The sequence below is a fragment of the Euphorbia lathyris genome, chromosome 3 (assembly GCF_963576675.1).
Source record: "Euphorbia lathyris chromosome 3, ddEupLath1.1, whole genome shotgun sequence".
NCBI classification, from domain to species: Eukaryota; Viridiplantae; Streptophyta; class Magnoliopsida; order Malpighiales; family Euphorbiaceae; genus Euphorbia; species Euphorbia lathyris.
In genome coordinates, this window is record NC_088912.1 from 19969382 (window position 1) to 19976399 (window position 7018).

At 35.8% G+C, this 7018-nt stretch overlaps 1 long non-coding RNA gene across 4 annotated transcripts; it reads left to right on the top strand.

Moving 5' to 3' along the window:
• Window positions 1–425: 425 nt before the first annotated feature.
• Window positions 426–4983, top strand: LOC136224140 (uncharacterized). Of its 4 annotated transcripts, none has more exons than XR_010686300.1 (6): window positions 434–565; window positions 2629–2878; window positions 3542–3640; window positions 3831–3875; window positions 4458–4597; window positions 4677–4983. It is a non-coding gene; the product is annotated as an uncharacterized lncRNA (long non-coding RNA). The 4 variants fall into 4 exon arrangements; XR_010686298.1 differs by having other exon boundaries at window positions 2727–2878; XR_010686301.1 differs by having other exon boundaries at window positions 2732–2878.
• The last annotated feature ends 2035 nt before the right edge of the window (window positions 4984–7018 follow it).

A 7018-nucleotide genomic window follows, 5' to 3' on the forward strand; every position in this document is an offset into this window, starting at 1 on the left:
ACCCCTATAGTTTACAGTCAGTAGCAATTTTACCCCTTACGTCTAAAATGGTGCAAATTTACCCTTAACGTTGGCAGCCGAGAACAATTTTATCCCTAACGTGGTCAAGTTGGGTCAATTTCAGATATTATTATAAAAAACGGATATTTTATTCTTTATTATGCACCGATTGCATAGCAGTTCGTTTAAAAAAAAGATTTCATATTTTATGTGATTTAATAATAGAATTTGAGATTAATATTTATTAATTCGGTGAATTTTTTTTGTCCATCTCGTAAAATAGACAATTTAAGACGTCAAGGATAAAATTACACTATTTTAAACGTCAAGGATAAAATTGCTCCCGGCCCTAAAGATTAGGGGTATTTTTGAAATTTATCCCTATAAAATATAAAAGATCCCTCCTCGACCTACCCCTTATTCTACTACGTGCAACAAGTTCCCTCCAGACCCAAACCTAACGCCGACAATTCCCTCAGTGACCTACCAGGACGCCGGCACCGGAGCTTTCCACTCTGCCGTGACGCCGGCGTTTTCTCTCTCACTCTCTCACCCAAACCCTAAGGTACTTAACGCTTTCCCCTCTCACGCTCTCTAATCCTCTGTACATATATTTGCTTTGTTAATTTGTTTATTTTTTTTCTTTTGGATTTTATTTGTGGTTTGATAGGGGAAGTAAATTAGGTATTGAGATTCTTTTTGTTATTATTGTATTACTTGCTTGCTGTGTAGTGGTTGGGATATTATTATTTCTTTTGCGGGAATAGAGAGCTTTGTGGGTGAGGTCAGATTGAATTTGGTGTTTGACTTTTCATTTTTCTGCTTTTGGCTTTGTGATTTACTTGGATTGAATGATCTACTGCATTTTTGAATCCTGGATGGATCAGTGATCTCATCTGAAGTTAATTGCAGATTCAGAAATTAATAATGCTTGCCTTACGAATCATGATGAATAGTTTTTTTAGCTCCAATTTTAGTTGGTTTAACTTTATAAACTATGAATTTGTTCAATTGAAAAGACTTCTCTTGGCTTTAATTGTTCAAGTGATTGTAATAGCTTAGTTTAAAAACTTTTTGCCATTTATTAAGAACTTATATCTGATATATTAGTTTAAAAGCTTCTAGTCACTGCATTTATAATTAGGGGTGACAATTTCTGTCACGATTAGAATGAAAGACCTAGCTCTCCACTATACATAACTTATAATATTATGGGCATAACCTTGTCCATGAGGTTTTCATAACCAATAAAACCAAAGTAAAGAAAAAAAAGAAACAGCAAGCAAGAAAACTAATAGCGTTTCCCAAGAATTATGCCAATGATAATAGATACAAGGGCCACTCCCAAAATGACCTTGATGTGCATCACAGGAGAAGCCTCTGTTGTTTGTGCATGTGTCTCCGCCACTGCTTGGGCTGTTGCACCCTCTTGCTTTTTCTTACTCTTCCTTTTCACTGGACTTGATGACCCAAATCCCATGTCTCTAGATTTTATCTCTGTGCTGTCTTTCATATCCGCCAACTTCCCCTTTTCTAATAATTTTGCATCACTCATTTGCAATTTCTGATCGATCTCCTTCACCTGCTTCTCTAGCGCTACAATCTCTTTGTTCTTAGCTTCAAGCTCTTCAAGGGATCTCTTCAGAGCTGCTTCTCTTTCTATATCTTATTGCCAATTATCCTCGAGTTCCTTCACCTGGGTTTGCAGTGCTGAATTCTCTGCCATCCCAGCCTTGAGATTTTCAATCTCAGATTCTAAGGCATCTTCATTTGCCTTGTGCTCTTTCACCTGCTCTTCAAGCTGGATAATCACAGTTTGAAGTTCCTTCTTTGCATTTTGATATGTTTCATTAAGCAGGTTGTTCTCTTCCATTACCGAAGATATCTGAGACTGTAGTCTCTGTCCTTCATCAGTAAGTTGATGAGTTAAGTCTTCTATCACTTTTTTTGAAGATTGTAGCTATTCTACTGCTTCGTCTTTCTCAGAATGAACTACAGACAGTTTTGCCTCTAAATCACTCAATTTGGCCTCATATGAGGCCAGTTCCTGAGTGAGCTTCAAATTTGCCTCAGCCAGTCCACCACTCTCTTTTTCAAAGTTAGTTGACTTGATTTGCAGTTTCTCAATAATACTTTCAAGATGTTCTAGTTTCCGGTGAGCATCTTCTAGCTCAAGTTTTTGAGTTTCAGCAATACCAGAAGCTTCATGAGCCTGTTCTTCGTAGAGTTTTATTTTTCCTTCATAAGCATTTAGCTTATCATTCAAATCTTTTGTTTCTTCATCTCTCTGAGCCAGCCTTTGAACGACCTCCTGTAACTCTTTTTCTGCCATTAAAGTCTGAGCCTCAGTAGCCGAATGAAGTTCTAGAGCCCTATAGTGCTTCTCTCTAGTTCTGTAATAGTGCTCATGTGAGAAGCAAGCTGTTGAGCTGAGGCATCCTTCTCAGAAGCAGCAGAACTTAGCAGTCCTTCAAGTTCATCAACCTTGGTTTTAAGCTGATTGTTCGTCTCAACTAAGAGCTCATTTTCAGTGAGAGCGTTAAAAGCCTTACTGTCTGCTTCTAGAATCCTTACTGCTGAAGTTCGCTATAGCCTCTTGAATTTTAATTTCTGAATCCCATTTGACAGGGACAAAAGGGAACCAAAGATAGCGCAATCTATGGTAATAGTTTTTGATTGAATGAGTAAAAAGGGTTGGATTATTTGTCTTTGCTTTTGTTTCACAGTACAGAGAGTGCAGTAATAATTGGGCAATAAGGAAAGGAAGAACGTGAATATCCATCCTTGACCCATTTGACAGGGACTTAGCCTTATTTGGCACTGTTTATTTTTGGATTCTGATTGGGAGCAACATTGACATTGCTGGGACTGTAAAAAGGTTGGTTAAGATTCCAAAATTAGAATTCTTGTGTTTGAAATGACAAATTTTGGTTTCTTTGTCAAAAAGCTATTGCAGAGTCTGACCTTTGTGGTTAGCTATCACAGTCACTATCCAATTTTAGTATCAGAAAGTAAATTCAAATGCTAGAACAAGTGCATTGAACTTTCAAATAACCTTCTTGGCTCTTTGCTTGATTTCATCTTTTAAATATAGGAATTGTCAAATGGATTGAATTGAATTTTTATGGTTTAGATGCTTGAGTTTTTTACTTATCTTTGATTTGGACTTTCTTCATCATGAATCATAAGAATTTTGCAAATTAGTTACTGAGATTCCATATTTGTTTAGGTTTAATATGTCAGAGTCCTGTGTTTGGTCAAATAATTCAGTTGATTTTCTAAACTTATGTGGACAACTTGAAACACCTATACTTTAAGCAGATTCGGGTTGAATATATCACTTTAACTTAGTTGAAGAGATTAACAGGTATTTTAAGCAAATTTAAAGGATCTATTGGTCAATTTAAACAAATTCAAAGGATCATTTAATCAAATTAAATAAATTAAATCAGTGACAAGATATTTCCAAAGTTCATCAATCTAGAATTGTCATCTCTATTTAGAATCTCATTAGGGCGACTTTCTTCATTTGTTTGTCCAGTGCTGGTTGAAGAAACAGAAGGATATATTCTCCCCTGATCAGCAGGAAGCAGGTGCTAAAGTTAGTTGGACTTCAGGACTCATCTTTGGAAAAGGAGAGGTATCCAATTTTGTTATCCGTATTTCTTTCCTATTTCATTTGAGATTGAAATGCGTTTAATGTAAATGTTCTGCATCTTAAGGTTGTTGAATTTTTCTCTTCTTTTTCCTCTGTTATACACTAATATATTTGCTCTCCTGGTCATATGGAATTCAAACTTTGTGCTGCTGACATTTTTTACTCATTATAGGGCATTATTGGCTTGGAAACAAAATACGGAACTCTTCACATAAAAGTAAGACTTCATGCTCTTGACTGGTGTTCTATGATCCAAATATTTGTGACAAGAATTCGACTTGCTTCAATTGTATTTGGTCAGAGTATCATATTGATTAATGACTGATCATTTTGTATTGCATTTTAAATTAAAATTCAATTTGTTAATTTATTCCAGAGGCAACTTCGATAGATTGTTAGCTAGCTAGCCGAAGTAGCATCTGTACTTCTTGGTGATAAATGAGCACAATCAAGAGATGACTATGTCTCCATGTTTATTTCGCATTAGATGCTAAAGATTCAAGGAATTTGCGTGTCAGTAATTGCTAAAGATTCAAGGAATTTGTGTGTCAGTAATTGCTCATTTAATTGGCAGAGCTTTGTTTATAAATTTAAACTTATAAAAAATGTTGCTGCCTAATAGATAAATTGACTTGTCAATAATACATAATCAAGATATTTAAACTTTAACCTATATGTATTAGACAAATGCCCAAATTTCTGATAATAGGACAAGCCAACAACTATTAACCGTCCTAATATATGTTCAAACTTATAGTGTATCGAACTAATTATACTTAATTGATCGTCTTTATTTTAGAAGGAAAATTAGGAAATATCCATGGATAAAGAATGGATGAAACTCAAAGATCGAGGTGCACCAGACTATCTAAGAGGGGTAGAATCCACTATGTCAGATATGGAGAAACGTCTTATGCAAATGATAAAAGGGAACAATAGGTAATAATGAATAACTTACAAATCTTTTTTCATTTGCTTATTCCTATATTTGCTTATCCTCTTCTTTTCTTTTTCTTAGTTAGGAGGAAGATTGATGATGATAATGATCATGAATGGAAGTGAAGTAGGAAGGTGAATCATGCTTGAGAGAATATACCACCTTTTTGTATAGATAATGTTGTGGTTGTACTTTTTGTGAAATTAATACTCAAGCGTTTTGCTATTTTGGAAGTTTTTAGAATTAGATGTCTTAGTTTATGTAAACAAGAATTCCTTAATTTGAGAATTAAGGATGGATACTAAGTAACTTTTATTAATGGTAATTACTGTTTTGTAATCTGGTGTGATTTTATTTATATATGTATTTTTATTTTGTATTTATTTGATATAGATGTAATAATAATTTATACCTGTCAAATCAGCATGTATAGGTTCTGAAAGAAATTCCAGAATTTATGGTAACGACATATGTGTTGCAGAATAATACAATATTTAGCAACGACAATGACTGTAGCTATACGTACATGTATTTGGCAACGACAACATTGTTGCAAAATGATATAGTATATGGCAACGATAACATTGTTGCAAAATGATATAGTATATGGCAACGTCGACCGTAGTAGCTAAACAAAATAATATATGGCAACGACAATGTTGTTGCTGAAACTTGTAATTATGCCAACGATAATACATGTTGCTGAAAATTAAACATATATTGCAACGACAATTGTTGTTGCAAAAGAAAGATTTCATCCGTGATTATTGGTTGCCAATTTGGCAACGATAGGTATACGGCAACAGCATTGTCGTTGCCAAACAGTTATATTCGGCAACGACATCATTGTCGATACCGAAACCTTTAGCAACGAAATCTTTTGTAATAAGCGTGGGTCGTTGCAAAAAAGCGTTTGTCGTTGCGAAAAAGTTATTTGGCAACGACTTTCGGCGTTGCAAAAAATCAATTTTCTTGTAGTGCAAGAGGAGGATTCAGATACTTCATAAGCTTCATAGATGACCATACCAGATATGGTTATGTTTACTTGATGAAGCACAAGTCCGAGGCTTTTGAGAAATTCAAATGCTTCAAGAATGAAGTAGAAAATCAATTAGGAAAGAAAATAAAGATACTTCGATCCGATCGAGGTGGCGAATATCCTTCATATGATTTTCTGAATTATCTAACTGAATGTGGGATATGCTCATAATGGACACCTCCCTATACACCACAACACAATGGTGTATCCGAAAGGAGGAACCGTACCTTACTAGATATGGTACGATCTATGATGAGCATAGCATTACTTCCAAAGACATTTTGGGGCTATGCCTTAGAAACTGCCCTCTTCACCCTAAATTGAGTACCAACTAAATCCGCTAGTTCCATACCATATGAATTGTTCGTTGGTAGGAAACCCACATTCTCATTCATGAGAGTATGGGGTTGTTCAGCATTTGTCAAACGCGTAGCGTCAGACAAGCTAAATTCTAAATCTGATAAATGTTTCTTCATTGGATATCCTAAGGAAACTGTAGGGTATTACTTCTATCATCCAGATGATCAGAAAGTAATAGTATCCAAGCACGCAACCTTCTTAGAGAAACAGTTTCTCGAACAAACAGAAAAGGGAAGCATGATTGAACTTGATGAAGTTCAAGAAGAAGAAACACCGACTGAAACAATAGAGGCGGTTGAGGAACCTGAAGCAGTCCCATTGGATGAGACTCAAGTGCCACCCATTCGTAGATCACAAAGAGTTCGTGAACTCCCAATTAGATATGGTTTTCTAGTGGGAGATGATGATGAGGTTCCCGTGTTAGACGACGAACCCGAAAATTATGAAAAGGCTCTTACCAGTCCAGATTCTAAAGCATGGCTCGAGGCCATAGATTCTGAAATGGATTCCATGTACACCAACCAAGTGTGGACTTTGGTTGATCCAACCAAAGGGATAAAACCCATTGGGTGCAGGTGGATCTTCAAAAAGAAGACTGACATGGATGGAAAGCTTAGCACCTACAAAGCTAGGTTAGTAGCGAAAGGATATCGTCAGAAACAAGGAATTGATTATGATGAAACTTTCTCTCCTATGGCTATGTCCAAATCAATCAGAATAATGCTCGCTATTACCGCTCACTACGATTACGAGATTTGGCAAATGGATGTGAAAACTGCTTTCCTAAATGGAAACCTGCTTGAGGATGTATATATGATGCAGCCTGAAGGTTTCATATCAAAGGATGCAAACAAGGTTTGCAAACTACAGAAATCCATTTATGGACTCAAGCAAGCATCTAGAAGCTGGAACAAGCGTTTTGACGAAACCATAAAACAATTTGGTTTCGAACAAAACTGCGAAGAAGCTTGCATTTACAAGAAAGCAAGTGGGAGCTCAGTTGCATTTCTAATATTATATGTGG